Source organism: Artibeus jamaicensis, unplaced genomic scaffold, assembly GCF_021234435.1.
Source record: "Artibeus jamaicensis isolate MK-2021 breed Jamaican fruit bat unplaced genomic scaffold, CSHL_Jam_final scaffold_584, whole genome shotgun sequence".
Lineage (NCBI taxonomy): Eukaryota > Metazoa > Chordata > Mammalia > Chiroptera > Phyllostomidae > Artibeus > Artibeus jamaicensis.
This window is the reverse complement of record NW_026522048.1, coordinates 11,609,429-11,625,849: the sequence shown is the minus strand read 5'-3', so window position 1 is coordinate 11,625,849 and position 16,421 is coordinate 11,609,429. Positions and strand designations below refer to the sequence as shown.

The 16,421-nt window shown below is 34.4% G+C and overlaps 1 protein-coding gene across 3 annotated transcripts in view; it reads left to right on the top strand.

The window, feature by feature from the left end:
- Window positions 1–16,421, top strand: part of SYT1 (synaptotagmin 1) — a 541,050-nt gene that overhangs the window by 163,306 nt on the left and 361,323 nt on the right. For 2 of the 3 annotated variants that reach the window (XM_037162064.2, XM_053658803.1), the window contains one exon: window positions 13,544–13,604. The exons of the other annotated variant lie outside the window; for it this stretch is intronic. The gene's annotated coding sequence lies outside the window, so the exon portion shown is untranslated. The remainder of the gene's footprint in view (window positions 1–13,543; window positions 13,605–16,421) is intronic. 3 annotated transcript variants of the gene reach the window in all.

The following is a 16,421-nucleotide window of genomic DNA, read 5'->3' as shown; positions in this document are numbered from 1 at the left end:
AAGAATTTTAATGCAATATTAGATATTTAGGTATCATTACTGAATGGTTAATGGTGCAGTCTTATTTTTGGTCAAAAATGCACTTGATTTTCTCAACATGGTATTGGACAACAATGAAATATAGCAGCATGATAATTGTGTAGTTGGGTAAAGATTTTATGCTTTCCTTTAAATAAAAACTACTTTACCTCTGACCTTGTCTCAAGAGCAATAGAGTAGTTGAAATGGGAATAAGAAAGAAAAAATATATGTAGGGGTTCCTGCCCCTCAGCATAAAATAATAACAGTAATAGACTTTTCAGAGTGTTATTTCAGAAGACTCATTTATATATAACAATAGTCACACAAATATTTCCTTTTTCTCTGTTTAGTAATTGGAACACTACTCTCTTATTCAGGAAGCTGCACAAGATATATTTGGCTTTTGCAGTCCTACATGGTAGTAGAATACTCTCTCATTTCTAGGTAATTTCTACTAATGCAAATATCAATTATGCTTTCAAACCTTTCAATACCTCACTCGTGTGTGTTATGGGTAGTGCAGATTGGTTTTGTTTTATAGTCTTTGTTAATGCATTTGCAGATTGCATTGAAAAAGTCTGAGAAAATTACTCCATACATCAGTATCGACAGTGCAAATTCTTTTTTTTCTTTTCTTTTTTAATCTATACACAGTGCTAGTACACTATATTGTACAAATCAGAGGGAAAAGGTGACCAATGTAGTTTCTGGAAAGTTGTAGAATAGGAGCAAATATATTTTTTGAATGCTTCTCAAAACTGAGCAAGAAAAAGAGTAAATAAAATAGAATAGGAAACCAAACATACATGCTCTCTTCCTACCATGCAAACTCAGGAACATCTGCAACTTCTGACTTGATTAATTTAGTGTCACTTGTAAAATTAGTGAAATTAAAATACTTTCCATGCATGTAATTCTATTCTCTAGCTAATGGACCTTGAATGAAGTTTTATTTATGTAGATGTACTAAGTGTAAACATTGAAGATTATATGGTAATTGCAGGTTGGTTAATTAATTATAGCTATAAAATATTTCTTTAAGAAGTAAAGTAACATTTTGCAAGTAAAAATAATTTTATAGCTAACTGTATTATCCAAATAATGCTCTTCCTGTACGCTCAGCCATGTGTAAAACAGTAACCTTAACTGGACATTACAAGGTTTCTAACCACTGCCTAGTATAAATTCTAATATATTTAAGTGCCTTTGTATTTAGCATTCATGTCAAGCCTGCTTCCACAGTCTACATTTACTTTTCTTTTTCCTCTTGGGTCTAGCTTGTCAGTGCCGTACAGAACAAACTACAGGAAACTTTCATTTTAAATCAGGCAATGTCTTTCTCTTCGATCTGTTATGAATTTCAGTATTAAAAACACTTCCATGAAAGAAACAAAAATGTTATATATTTAATATATTTTAAAAATATGCCTTACCATATTTTGTTAGACTTTATCCCAGTATTTTGCAGCACCAGGTGAAACAGGACATTACCTAATCACAGGAATACCACCAAACTGCTTCACTGTATTGATCTGTGCTCAGTGTGTCGGGTCTTTCACATTAATTGATTTTCATGGCACCTGCTGCTTTTTAATAAAGGAATGTGGAGGCTATGTGGCATGGAAACAGCCTCTTAAGGTCATGGGTAATCTGTTAGAGTTTATCAGAACATTCTGGGGTATTTCATATTTTGGGCTTCAATATCCCTAATTTACCAAGTCAGTTAGCTCTTACTCCCTGTTAGGTGGCCATCCTTGATAGTTCCCTGTAATACACTTTTGTATTAAACATGTCACATGATTAATTAACCCTGGCTCTTTCCCTTAAAACCTGAAAGTGAATGAGTCATAGTGGGCAAGAGTCTAAAATATGAGGGGTACCAGTTCTCCACCTGGGGAAAGAAAAAGTGGGACAATAAGAATAATATTCTACTACTGGAATCCTGCCCTTTGGAACTACTTACTAGTCTGTGCCCATACATGGCAAATATGTTCTGTACCCCTTTCTTTTCTACTGAGGATCACAATATTTGTTTAACTATGTAAGCTTCATATAAAGCTTTATGGAAATAGGTTATAAATCTCAATAAATGTCATGGGAGATCATTGAAAATTATTTCCATGTCCTATATATAACTAAACACCTTATATGATTCAAGTAGTATTTTCATATGTACATAAAAACAAGGAGCACAGCTAGCTAGCATTAAGTCTGTTTATGAGTAATTATAGCTTTCTCATTGAACTGCAACACGAGATTTGGAAGGTAGACTTTTAGTGAGACGTGTACAGAAAGGAGACTGACTGTGTTCTTCAAGAGTTTAGTTCCACAAACATTTATTTAAAATCCTATAAACTAGGCAGTATACTAGTTTCTGTGAATCTCTTAGAGGGCTTCCATTTTCATGGGGTGAAACAACAAAAACAGATTTTAACATAATGTACTAAGTGTTGTGATAGAAGTATGAGTTGGAATTTTATGGTCAGGGACCTTTACTTCTACTTCTTTTTATTCCACACATTGTCAAGAAGAATACTATAAAACCTAAAAACATTTGCTGAGATTTGCATGATGAGAGAAATGGAACTGTGGTTTCACTTGGTGCCGCCTCTATTGTATTGACAATAAGACTGTGATTTGTATTCAGCTAGACAAAGGTCTGTGCTTTCCATCAACTTCTGTCCTCAAGTTCACTATTCTTAACATAATTAGCATTGAAATGATTTCATTATGTTGCCATTATAGTTCATGTGATGATTGTTAGTAAAATTGGAAATCCATATGGTAGATATTACATAGTCTCCATTGAAGTCTGTTTAAGTGAATTGTTATATGACTTTTCTGTTTTTCCCCTCTATGAAGGATATAGAAGTGGCTATAATAAAATCAGTTTCTTTTCAAAGATGACATGACCTTAAACTATAACTAAGGAGGCAATTACAAGGTAGGAGATTTTATGGCAAATAATCCAATGATACCACTAAGAAATCATAAAAGTTAACTTGCTATACCATGTAATTTCAAAAGAACTTTATTTTCAAATTGAAGGTTGGTTTCTTCAGTTGAGTTTTCTATCAGACGACCAAAAACTTCAGCCTTTTTTAGCCCCTGCCTAGATTCCTACCTCCAAGGAAGTTTTCTGTCCTAAAGAATCAATCTTGATCATATCATTTTTGTCAGTGAAAATTAGTTGCTATTGGCATTAAACGCATAAAGGATCAAAGAATAGAGGCTGAAAAAATAGCTCACACCTGTTATTGCCCCAATTAAGTTGCTGATATTCTATTCATTGTATCATTTCATGGGTGAAACAAGAGTCAATTTCAAACGCAAGTAAAAAGGTGTACATTTTTAGTGAAATTTATTGAAATCTCTCCCAAATCTCTAAAGCCAGAGCACCCAACTACTTTCTCTACTGAAAAATTCAGTATAGCAGCTATACATTCCTATGTAATTCAATTGATAGTCTTCATTTCACTCAAATATATTTACGTTTTTAAAACATCTTTGATTTGTTTGAAAAAAACTGTTAATGTAGAATTTTATAGGATTACATTATAGTCATTTTAAGAAAAGTAATTATTTTATCAGAATTAGATGGTAGTTCCTTCCTCACAGCATGCATCTTTCAGTAGCCTTTTCCTGTGTCTTTCGCATTTGTTCTTGTGTTTTCATCCACTAAAGGGAGAATCTAGAAGCTAGTGTTCTGAAACTGTGACTTTGTACATATTCACTTTCAGAATGAAAATCATATTCTGTTCTTTGAGATTCTTATCATTTCCATCCCTCACACATCTAAATCTAAGAAGTAACTTTTAAAATATGTTTTCTCCAAAGCAGTTTGTTTTTACTTCTAGAACTTTTAGAATAAAGGAAGTGCTGTCCATTTAAAGATAAGAGCTGGCTGTTTGAGTTAACATGCACTTCTGTGTTTTTAAGTCATCACATAGCATCTTTTAGCCATCCCCCTGATATGACTGTCTTAACTTAGATATTCACTCAGATTTTGTTGACGCTAATGAAGAGCAAATGAATCTCTAGACTTCCATGGCCACACAATTTTCTTTTCTACCTAATACAATTTTACATGAACTATGTAGATGTTTAGACTTAAAAATAGTATGACAGATGTTTTATGCTTCTTACAAATATATCCTGAAGGTAATCCCACAATAGTAAATCCTCTTATGTAGATTATACTATTATGTTGATTTTGGAATATTTGCTTAATATAGGGATAATGACATTCTTTTAAAAGTTCCAGGAATACTGATAAATTTTTAAAAGGTTGCATGTTGAACATTCCTCGAGAAGGCTTCTATTTTTAAGCCTTTTTATTCCTCGAAGATTAGATACATTAAATTACTTTTAGAAATCAAAGATACCTCAAGAAATCTGTCTTTTTCCCTTAGGTTAGTATTGTTACCCCATTTACAGATAAAGCAATTAAGATGCACAAAACTTATTTGAATTGCTTTAGGTGATACAAGCCTCCAAAGTAATAGAAGAAGAATATCTAGAAAATAGGTTTTCTACCTTATTAAAGTCAGTTCAGATACAGCAGAGACTTTGTTGCACCGGTAAAACAGTTCAGACACAGACACAGCTGAATCTAGATCCTGGTTTCACCATTTGCAATACTAACTCTAAAAAAAATGAGAACTGAGTTCACTTATATGTAAATAGAGATTAAACACCTACTTCACTCCATTCTCATGAAGTTGAAAGTGATAAATACATGCAGTCTGCCAGGTTCAGCTTATTAAGGAGCAGTTCTGATTTTTTTTTAAATCATGTTGCTTCTTCAAAACCAGGCAGTTAACTCCCCATAGTGAGTCTTAGAAGAGGGCAGTTTCCATGTAAATGTGAAGGTCCAGGATACCTATGTACCAATCTGTATTGATCTTTGTATTTGTAGACTCTTTTTATTTACCAGTAAGAAAGACAGAGATAATGTCTTGAGAATAAATACAACATAAGAAATTTCTTAGTTTCTAATTTATGTCTACATTGTTCCCTAAATAGAGGAAACCAAAGGCTACTTCTTCTAGGCTGTGTTTTTGTCTGGCTGGCCCTGAGCTTCCAGTTTGATACCTTCCCATGGTGCTAAACTAAACAAAATACAGCAAAGCACTAAAGCTGAACCAATCAGCATAGAACTGTAAAGATCTCATGCCATATTCCAACGTCCCACTTATTTGTTCAGTGACACTGTGCTGGGCTTGAATTTGCAGCAAAACAAGGCATAAATAATGTTCTCTTCTTGCTTCCCCACTTTCTCTACCCAATCAAAAAAAATTGGGAAAGCTAAGTTAAATTATTTTTATTTCTTGTCATTTTTACCAACAATCTCCATCCTGTTAGGAGATGTATAGTTTCTACTGCTACCTTGGAGCCCCTTTAAATGTATTTGTTTGGCTTCTCCTTTTTAAAGCCAGAAACTATGCAAGCATCTGTTATCCAAATATTGTCCACAGTCTCTAATTGTTGGAGTCCTGGAATCTATATAGAAATCAAAACCCTTTGAAAATAGTCTAGTTCTTTAGTGCTCTCTCTCCCCTGTGTCTTCCTCTTTGTTTCTCGCCCCTTGCTGCCCGTCAAGACACTAATTCTGCCATCACTCACACTCCAATATTCTCACAGGGATATTATCACACATAGTTTTTATTTGAACACAGAATTATAGGAAACATTGCGCTCTGTTCTGACAAAGCTGGAAAAAGTGGTCCCTGCTCACCTCTGCAATAAATCAGACTGAAATGGCAAGCTTACTTCAGGTTACAGTTTCAGATGCCTTTACAAATGAGTGACTAGAACTTCCTAGATTTCAACAACAAAGTGGTTTATGCTTAGGGAAATAGGATGATGTGAAGAAAGCAGAGCTGGGGCTTCGCAGGAGTCCCTGGATCATCAAACCATGCTCAACAGCCAGAAAGCCATTTTAGATAGCTGCCAATCAACACTCCCTTAGTTTTCCTGAGCTAAAAGTATACCCTGCCCATCTCCATGGACAGATGAGCACATTCCAAGTGCTACCTTTTGTAGAAAAACACAAATTACAGAGCACAGCCTCCTCTAATTGTCCATGTAAAATCATCCTAGACATATCCAAGAAAAATAATGAGATCATGCTAAGTGAGGGCTAACTCATGTGTTATGGAACGTAAGTGCTTGACCCCCTTGTAGGAGAGAAAACACATGAGGAAGCCAGCGTTGATTACCATGGACTTCATGCAGATGTCAGCTACTGTGCCTGGTGGGTCTGAATTAAATCCCATGAACTTAGCTCATGGCACTAACATGGATTCTATGAGTTTCTTCAACTTTCTCTTCACTGAGATGGATAGTACCCATTCTCTAATGTTATAGTAAAAGAACATTTACATAAATTTCTGACATTTTATGGCTTCTTTTGAATACTCTTCAATATTGTACACTTGGGGACACCAGATGTAGATGCAGGGAGTATATAGAGTCATTCTGATAGTAATAAGAACAGATAAAGATTTTTACAACTGAATGACTATATCAGTAGTACATATAATTGTCATTTTTTCCTACCAAAACCATAAATCACCTTTTGCATTCTCTCTTCTATATTAATGTTCCTTTCAGTAGGATTTATTTTTTATTACTTGAATCAATGCACTGCTCTTTTATTCATCTTTTCTACTTTTCCCCATTTCTCTTCATTTAAAACTCATATTAGGCTATTCTCTTCTATAATAATGTTCACAGTTGCCCATTTTAATAAACAGAACCATTACAGAAATAGTAAGAGCTAAAAGGTACCTTAGAGACTCAACTATTTCCAGTCTCACATTTCACAGCTGACAAATTGAGGTCAAAATAGATTAAATGATTTGCCTAAAGTCATACACTTTATAGAGGCACAGGCCAATTTAGGATTATATGACACTAAATTTTACTTTTGTCAATATATAATATTAGTCACTCAATATTCATTTATATGGCAGACACTATCCTAGGGGCTGGAGACTAGTAAGGGGCCTCTATAAGCACAATACTGCCTCTGTCATGAACGTTACTGTAGAGTTCTTCTCTTTCAGGTGCGCTCACTGTGACTTTGTTATCTTTTTATTTTAATAGTTTTATTTTACATGCTTTGATGGTATTCTTATCTTCATTTAGTCCCAATTAACTTCCTCAAGCTTTTCATTTAATTCCCATCAGCCTTTTCTAGGTGTAAACTGGCGCTCCTGATTGAGTGCTATTCTGCCTCAATACCCACCACCCCATTCTACGATAATTATTTTGAGTATAATGAAAGTGTAAAACATGGTTGAACCTAGTATGTGATTCTTGTAACACCAACTGCTCACAAATGTTTTCATATGTTTAGACTTGGATAAGAAAGTGCCAAAGCAGAAAAACGAGTATACCCTTCCTCCTGCCCGGCTTGTCTTCCATCTTGGTTGGTAAATATTTGCTTCTACCATAGTGAGGACAGGCTGGTAGACTTACGCCTCCTAAATGGCTCTCGATGGTTATACACAAAAGAGAAAAATAGAAAAACACTTTGCCTTAATTATGAGGAACAATCTTCTGGTCTTCCCCCTTTCTATCAGGAAATCCCACATTCTGTGTCCTTGCCCTTCTGCCAGAGCCAAAGTACCTTCAGTGATGGCGCTGGTTCAAGGGAGATTTGTCTGTTTATTCTGTTCCTTGATTAATTATTTTCCTTTTACTGCCTGATACTCTCCCATAGTCCTCCAGATAAATGCCATTATCTTTTATAGTTATAGACAGAATGAAACAATCTTGTGCTTAATGAACAAAATTAAAATAGCCACAGTTCAGTGTAACGTTTTGTAGAGATACTAAAAAATGGCAGTTTATTTTTAATTAAAAAATAATTTTATAGTCTCTTTTTTGGTAATGTTTTGCTGTTTCAAACTCTCATAAAAAGTTGCAAATTAATATAAGTTTTCATATGCCCTTTACCTAGATTAACCAATTGTTTACATTTTGTCCTATGTCATTTTCTCTCTCTCATGAAATATATATATATTACATAATACACATAGTATACATTATGTATTATGTAGTATATATGTGTGTGTATACACAATTCATGTATTTTCCCAAATCATTTGAGAATAAGTTGGTGACATGATGTGCCTTATCCTAAATACTTTGCAAAGTATGGTTATCAAACATAGGGGATTTACCATAAATATATTACTGTTTTATAATTCGTAATTCCTAATCAAATTTCATGTATTATCACAACACTCTCATTAATAGATAGTTGTTTCTTCCTATTGGTCCAGGATCTAATCTAGAATCATGAGGTGCTTTATTTTTTTTAATGCTTATATTCAGTCACTAATGACCTACATAGTGTCTCATTTTAGTATAACCTCTGCTTGCTGACTTCTCTTCCAAGAATAAGAATGTAAGCCAAAAGCTGTCTAAAAAAATCCCTTAGGATTAGTGATTTCTGTGCTAAGAAAACGGCACATCAATTTTGTAACTATGTTCTAACCACAAGTTTTGGCATTGCAACAGGAGAGAGTGTAGGAAAGAAGAACCTGGCGTGTATCCATACTTTGTAGTTTTGAAATTTAAAACCTGGAAGAGGGATTCTGTTGCCATTTCAGTCTGCAGAGGCTAATAGAATAGTGTCTACAAGAGGCCATGTTGCAAGGGTTCACAGTGAACAATTTAAATCCAACCCTAAATAAATGTTTACCTCAGTATGCTGTTAGTCAAAATGCAAAATCAATATATTTTCATCAAAATGAAACACTTGAGATATTTAAGAGAAAGATCAGGTGTAATTATTGGTTATTTGTCATTCTCAAAAGTAAGTCCCCTTTAAAACAGCTGTACATTTTAACAAATATTTATTTATTTTTTAGAGAGAAGGGAGAAGGGAGTGGGGAGAGAAATAATCAATGCAAGAGAGAAAATCCATCAGTTGCTTCTTTCACACACCCCGACCAGGAACTGACCTCTCAACTTAGGCATGTGCCTTGACCCGAGATCAAACCAGTGACCTTCCCCTTTGCGGGAAGATGCCCAACCACTGTGCCATATCAGTCATGGCACAACTGTGCATTTTAAATACTCAACATTAAAATGAATAAAAATAATTACTTCCCCCAAAAAATGACAAGAAAAGAGAGATTTGTAGTGTGCAGTGTTTTGGTTATTTTGTAAATAGAATTCCATTCAGGACCACAAGCTCTCAGCAGTTCAACTTGGGCCCTGTTGAGTGGCAGTGGGCCTTCAGTCTCGGCCACTTGTCTTTTTTCTCCACGTCAGGTCCTATTCTAAAACTGCATTAAAAGAACATGAAAGAGTCATCATCTCTATTGACTATGAATGCATAAAATTTGTTTTGTGAAAAATATATAACCTACCTAAACAGGTTCATTAAAAAAAAAGAGTTATATAAACACACAGAGTGCCAAGTCTCAATACGAGGACTTTGCCTGAGTCAGACCTACTGATACTCATTACATTACTGAAAAGCCAGAGAGATGATGGAAGGTGTGGAGTCATGCTGTGCTATTTTCACTTTTTCCTTCTAACATAAAGAGATGTTTATATGTGCAAGAAACAGAAATTAGCTATCAGGAAAACACTAGACACATCTATATTCAACACATAGATTAAAAATAAAATCATTGTTTGTGCCCTACAGAACAGGCTTGCTCATTCATCCTTGTGATAGATATGCATGCAAAACCAAATTGAAATCAAATCCCTGCAGACGGCTCATAAGTCACAAAAACTGTTTAATCCTTTCACTGCATCCCTTAGGGAAGCCGGCCCCTTGGTAAGTAATAACATAGCACATATAGAATGTCAACTGCTCTCTTAGTTTTTTTAGTAGAATGCCTTCGTTTTCTCTAATGGGATTTTTCCTCCATATTTCTTGTAAAGAGCTCTCTGTCACTCTGTTACCTTAATATCTACATCTGTAGAATTTTGACATAGTTTTTCTGTTTTTTTAAATGTCAATAGAGTGAAACTATATTTAAAACCTTATGTAAAATTGATGGGCTCAAAGTCCTGTTTTAAAAGGCATCCAGGACTTCTGGCCAAGATGCAGGCATAGATGGAAACACTGTGCCTCCTCACACAACCTAAATGAAGGACAACAAAGATTTAGAAACAAGAACACAACCAGAACAGACAGAAAATTGAACTGCATGGAAGTTTAACAACCATTCATTCAGACTGGTAAGAGGGGCAAAGTTGGCGACCAGCTGAAAGGGGTTGTGGCAGGAAAAAGCGGTGGCTGGAAGACCTGGGTGCGGGGGTCTGCCTCCAGGGAGGAAACAAGCAGACCCAGTGAGGCGTGGAAGGCTGCTGGCTGACCGTGGTCACACATTTGCCTGCAGGTAAACAAAGCAAAACCAGGCAGCAAGACAGACCATGCAACCCAGGGCTCCAGCACCAGAAAATACAACTTAAAAGCACCAATTGAAAACAGTTGTGGGGGCAGATGTTCTGGGAGAGACTCTCAGCTTCACAGGAGAGTTTGTTAGAGAGACCCACAGGATCCTAGAACATACACAAGCCCACCCACCTGGGAATCAGCACCAGAAGGGCACAATTTGCTTGTGGGAAGTGTCAGGAGGGCCTGAAATAGGAGCAGAGCAAGCGCCATTGTTCACTCTGACCCCATATACAGTGTCACAACCCAGCCACTGGGTTGCCTCACCCTGGTGAACACCTAAGGCTTTGCCCCTCATACATAACAGGTATGACCAGACCAAAAAATTATGGCTTAAACACAAGAACAAATCAAAGCCCCAGAGCCAATATTTTAAGCAACCGAGAGAGCCAACCTATCAGATACACAGTTCAAAACACTGCTGATCAGGATGCTCACAGAATTGGTTGATTTGGTTGCAAATTAGATGAGAAAAATGAAGGCTACACTAAGTGAAATGAAGGAAAATGCACAAAGAACCAATAATAATGGAAAAAAACTGGGACTCAAATCAATGTAGTGGACCAGAAGGAAGAAAGAAACAACCAAATAGAAAAGGATGAAGAAACAAGAATTCAAAAAAATGAGGAGAGATTTAGGAACCTTCAGGACATCTTTAAATGTTCCAACATCCGAATTATAGGGGTACCAGAAGGGGAATAGGAACAGCCACAAGTGGAAAACTTATTTAAACAAACAAATAATAAAGGAGAATTTCCCCAATCTGGCAAAGGAAATAGACTTCCAGGAAGCTCAAAGAGTCCCAAAGAAGGTGGACTCAAGGAGGAACACACCAAGGCACATCATCATTACATTAGCCAAGATTAAAATGAAGGAGAGAATCCTAGAAGCAGCAAGAGATGAAGGGACGGTTACCTAAAAAGGAGTTACCATCAGACTGTCAGCTGATTTTTCAAAAGAGACCTTACAGGCAGGAAGGGGCTGGAAAGAAGTATCCCAAGTTATGAAAGGCAAGGATCTACATCCAAGATTACTCTATCCAGCAAAGCTTTCATTTAGAATGGAAGGACAGATAAAGTGCTTCCCAGATAAGGTCAAGTTCAAGGAGTTCATCATCACCAAGTCCTGATTATATGAAAAGTTAAAGGAACTTACCTAAGGAAAAGAAGATAAAAAATAGGAACAGTGAAAGGACAGCAAACTCACAGATATTAACAACCACACCTAAAACAAAAGCAAACTAAGCAGACAGAAATGGAGATCACATGGAGGGTTAGCAACAGAAGAGTGGGAGGAGGAGAAGGGGGGAGAAGGCACAGAAAATAAGTAGCATAGATGGTGGGGAAAAAATAGACAGGGAGGGAAGAGTAGTGTGGGAAACGTAAAAGCTAAAGAACTTATGACACGTGGACATGAACTAACAGGGGGGAATGGGACAACTGTAATGGCATAATCAATAAAATATATTATAAAATTAAATTAAAGAAAAAAATAAAAGGCAGCCAGACAAATCTAAATACCTTTTTACATTGCTCTTCCTGATACATTTTACTGGGAAACAGTTGCATTTCAATCAGGAGTTAAAATGAAAGCAGACCTTGGAGGCATAACCACTGAACAGATGCAGCACACACAGCTTTGGAACGATCACTGTCACTTCAGATCTTTTCCACTGAGTACCTATGGAAGCCAATTGCCAGAGCTGCTGGCATACAGTATTTTTGTTGTTCTGTTAGAGATAGATACTGTAAAAACTCCTAAAACAGAGTAACATGCCTTTTATGAATTTATTTTTATATATTTCATTCTTTCTTGGTTTTCATTCTTTCTCAATTTTTGAAAAGTAAAAATAATGAGAATTTGCCCTGGCTGGTGTAGCTCAGTGGATTGAGTGGGGGCCTGTGAACCAGAGGATCAAGGTTCGATTCCCAGTCAGGGCACATGCCTGGGTTGCAGGCCAGTTCCCAGCAGGGGACACACGAGGGGCAACCATACATTGATATTTCTCTCCCTCTCTCCTTCCCTTCCCCTCTAAAGATAAATAAAATCTAAAATAATAATAATAATAGAATTTATATAAAAAGGTACTTGTCTCTAACACTGTGAAGTTTTTCATTTGTGAGTTGCTAACTTGTCAAGCCAAATCAGAAATTCTTGAGATCTTTATTACATTAAAGCAATTCCTGATATGGACTCTTGAAAAGGACTTAATTTTCTGATTCCGTAAACTGAAAGTTGTATTTTTTTCTGCAATAACATGAGATTAATTTTCTACTTAACTCTGATGGGCTTATTTTATATACAGTATAATCTACCTAAATCTATCAATAGATCTATGTAGCTCTTCTAGCTATCTATATGCTACCGTATTTTTTGGACTATAAGACACACTTTCCTTCCCCACCCACCCCACCAAATTTGGGAAGAATAATGGTTGTTAGTTCTGTTTACATTTATTTACATTGGTAAAAAAAAATATGTTATTTATGTTATTAATTTTTTTACCACATTTTTGCTTCAAGGTTTTTTTTCCTATTTTCCTCCTCTAAAAGCTAGGTGCATTTTATAGTCCAGAAATACAATAACTAGTATAGGATTATATCAGAACACAGATTTGGCTCTGAAAATAGGCAAATATGTATAATATATGGAAGTGATCCTAACTTCTGTGAAAACATAAAATTCAATGTAACATGATATGTATAATGTTGATTTATAATAATCATATTGAATCTCAATATAGCACCAGGCATTACACTAATAATTATATGATTCTTTAATGAATATGATAATACAATATTCACTAACAATGTCTGCCTAGATTGGTATCATTTGTTTTCAAACTGTAAAACTAGTGTCGAAAGCATAATTAACTTTTCAGAAAATCAGTGTATAAACTATTCATAGAATCTTGATCTCTAGTTCTTCAAACCAACATTAAAAATTCCTATCTATGTATCTATCACATTATATTGTATTTGGATACATTGCAAGACTTTTAAGAGTAGAAATATTAAATCATAAAATTTATCTATTTGACAATCTGAAATATTTACAATTCTAAACTATGTGTATTGTTTCCCTTTTTAGAAAATAAAAAGAATCTGAGAGAAAACAGAAACCAAAATACCCCAGAATTTCTAACAGAACAGTAAGTACTTTAATGACATAATAATTATACTAGAGCTTCTATACAATTAAAAGAGCTTATGAAATTCTTTTACAGAAAAATTCACCTTTCTATTTTCTAAGAAAAGAAATTAACATACTAAGCCATGGAGCCTTCTACACCTCATTTCAATTTCCTGGAATAAACTGAAAGTCACTTTTTCTATAATCTTCTTAGACGAGAGGCTAAGGTAACCCTTGTGATACATCTACGTGGCAGAAAACATTTGCATTGATTCCATCCTGTCTTTTGACTAGCATCACAGCGTCTTAAGTTCTAAAGAAGAAAAAAAATAAATAAAATTTAACCTGACATTTTCTATATGTGGTACAAAATTAATTCATGTTGAACAAACTTTCAAACAGAATCAGTATGCTTGTAATGTTTACTGGCATGAACCAAGACTTATAAAACAAAGGCAACTAGCTACAGGCTTAGCACTCACAGCATCAACTCATCGGTACATTTCTCTTTCATCTTCTCACAGCTAACTTGGACATCTTTTCTAACATAGTTATTATTTGATAGTAAGAATTATTTCCCTAAGTATGTTTTTACTGAACAAAATTAAATGCATTCTTGGTATCATTTTTATGATAAAATTGGGAATAATGATTTCCTCAATGTAAACATTATATATGTTGAATATATGAATATCAAAATAACTTTTGAAAAGGTAGAAAAGCAAAATCCACATTGATGACCCATTATATATCACATTTAATGCCATGGTCATTTTGAAATGAGTTTGCAAATGCAATTCTCCAAAATTTAAAACAAACATTAATGTAAACTGTAGTGAATTAACAAAATGATATATGTAAATGGAAAGGATTGGGATATACACAATTCATAATTATTTTTCTAGAATATGTACACATGGCACATAATACAATTTTCTAGCTTCTGAAAAACTTTAATGTATAAATTGTAGTTTAAGTAATTAAACATAATTAATCAAGGTTTTAATGTCACAATTTTATTTCAATAATTAAACATGGTTAATTGAGGTTATGAGGATATAAACTTAATTCACCTTACATCTACTGTTTCTCCATTTGAGAGGAGCAGTGTGAGAAGGCTGCTTCTTCACTTCCCTGTGGAAGGAGTGATCATGTCCAGCTTCCTGTTACACAAAGCACTCCACCTCACTCTGTGCTGTGGCTGTGATGGCCACACACTTTACAACTTCGCATCCAAGATTTATGAGATCCAAAATTTTCAAAAGCTCTCCCTTCACTTGAAAAGTAAACTTCAAGTATGTGAAATGCTGTTTTGATGTGACAGAGCAGGTTATGAAATGAGTTTACAGAGTTCTGAGTATAAGAAAGGTAACTTAAGAATCAGATTTTTTCCATCACAAAAAGATCCTCTGCCAATTGAAATAAATTGCAAAATATGAAATAAATGAGCAATATTTTAGTGACCAGAGATAGTCAAGTAAGTCATTCCAGCAAAACATAAACATTTCTCAACACCTAGCAATCGTCTCACAAGAAAACAAGACTCTCTGAAGTTGTGTTTTTCTATATATAATTCCACATTTAAACATAATTTCAATTCTGTACATTACTTATAAAAAGGTTAAATTTTTTTAATGAGAGACTATTCAACTCTTTATACAAGAGCCAAATAATACCTATACTACCACCTCACAATTCCTTAGTATCTTATTTATTTCACTGTGACAAGCCATCAGTGGCTATTTTTCTGATCTCATTTATCTTAAGTCATTTGGTCTATTATTCAGATATGACATATAAGTTATGTGATTTGAATTGTAATTTTTATAATTGTATAGGAATTTGACTTAGTATGACAAACTTTGGAGGGAACTGATTCTAGTAATAAGATCTGCTCCTTATTATAATAGTAGAGAAAATAATGTGCGTGTTTTCCATTAAGAAATCATGGCTTTTCTTGGTACATTTGTGATTAGGGTAGTTTTTCCTTTCAGACTTTGTCTTTCATTTAACAACTACATACTAAATCACAAATAACTGTAAGGTAAAATGACTCCTAATTCAAGTCCAAATAATCAAGAGTATAATTTATTCTTTAACATTTTTATAAAATGTTTATGAATGGAAATACTCTGAATTAAAATGATACTGTCAACATATGTATTATTAGATATGTCTTGACCACCAAAAAGTTCATAAGTTAGAGGTGTCAGTACACGGAATAAAGCATAATATAAGGTGAGCACATTGGGTAATATAGTGACTATTTTTCTTGTCCTTATCAATAGAAAATGTTCCTGTGTTGTATGCCCATAAATAATGAGTTTTTACTATTTGTAGTTGAATCAAACTTATAAATAAAAGATTTTTAATATAAAAAGCCAGACAAAAAGCTATAATTTTCCCTCAAGGCCCATAGCTTATAAATGATTGGGTAATTGATTAAAATATTACTAAAGATCTTTAACACACATTGAACTTATTTCACAAAAAGTTTTGTGCTTAAAAAGGTAAGAAAAGATAAGAAAAAGAACCATACAGAATTGTATTTTAACAAATTTTCTTTCAATTGCTTTTCACTCAGTGGAACTTTCAAGAACTTCATGGGTTGTTTCTCTATAGACTCTGAATACAATAGGTAATAATTACAAAGAGGGTGCATTAAAAAAACATTCAGAAGCTCAGTAGTCCTTCTTGGAAACTATTCATATTATCCCAGATTTACTAAACTTCTTTAAATACTGATGAAGGTCAATGTTCTCACTCAAAGCATGATTAGTATTAACAATCTTGCTTTCCTGGCACACCAAATAGAACAAGAAGTATTCAGTAAGAA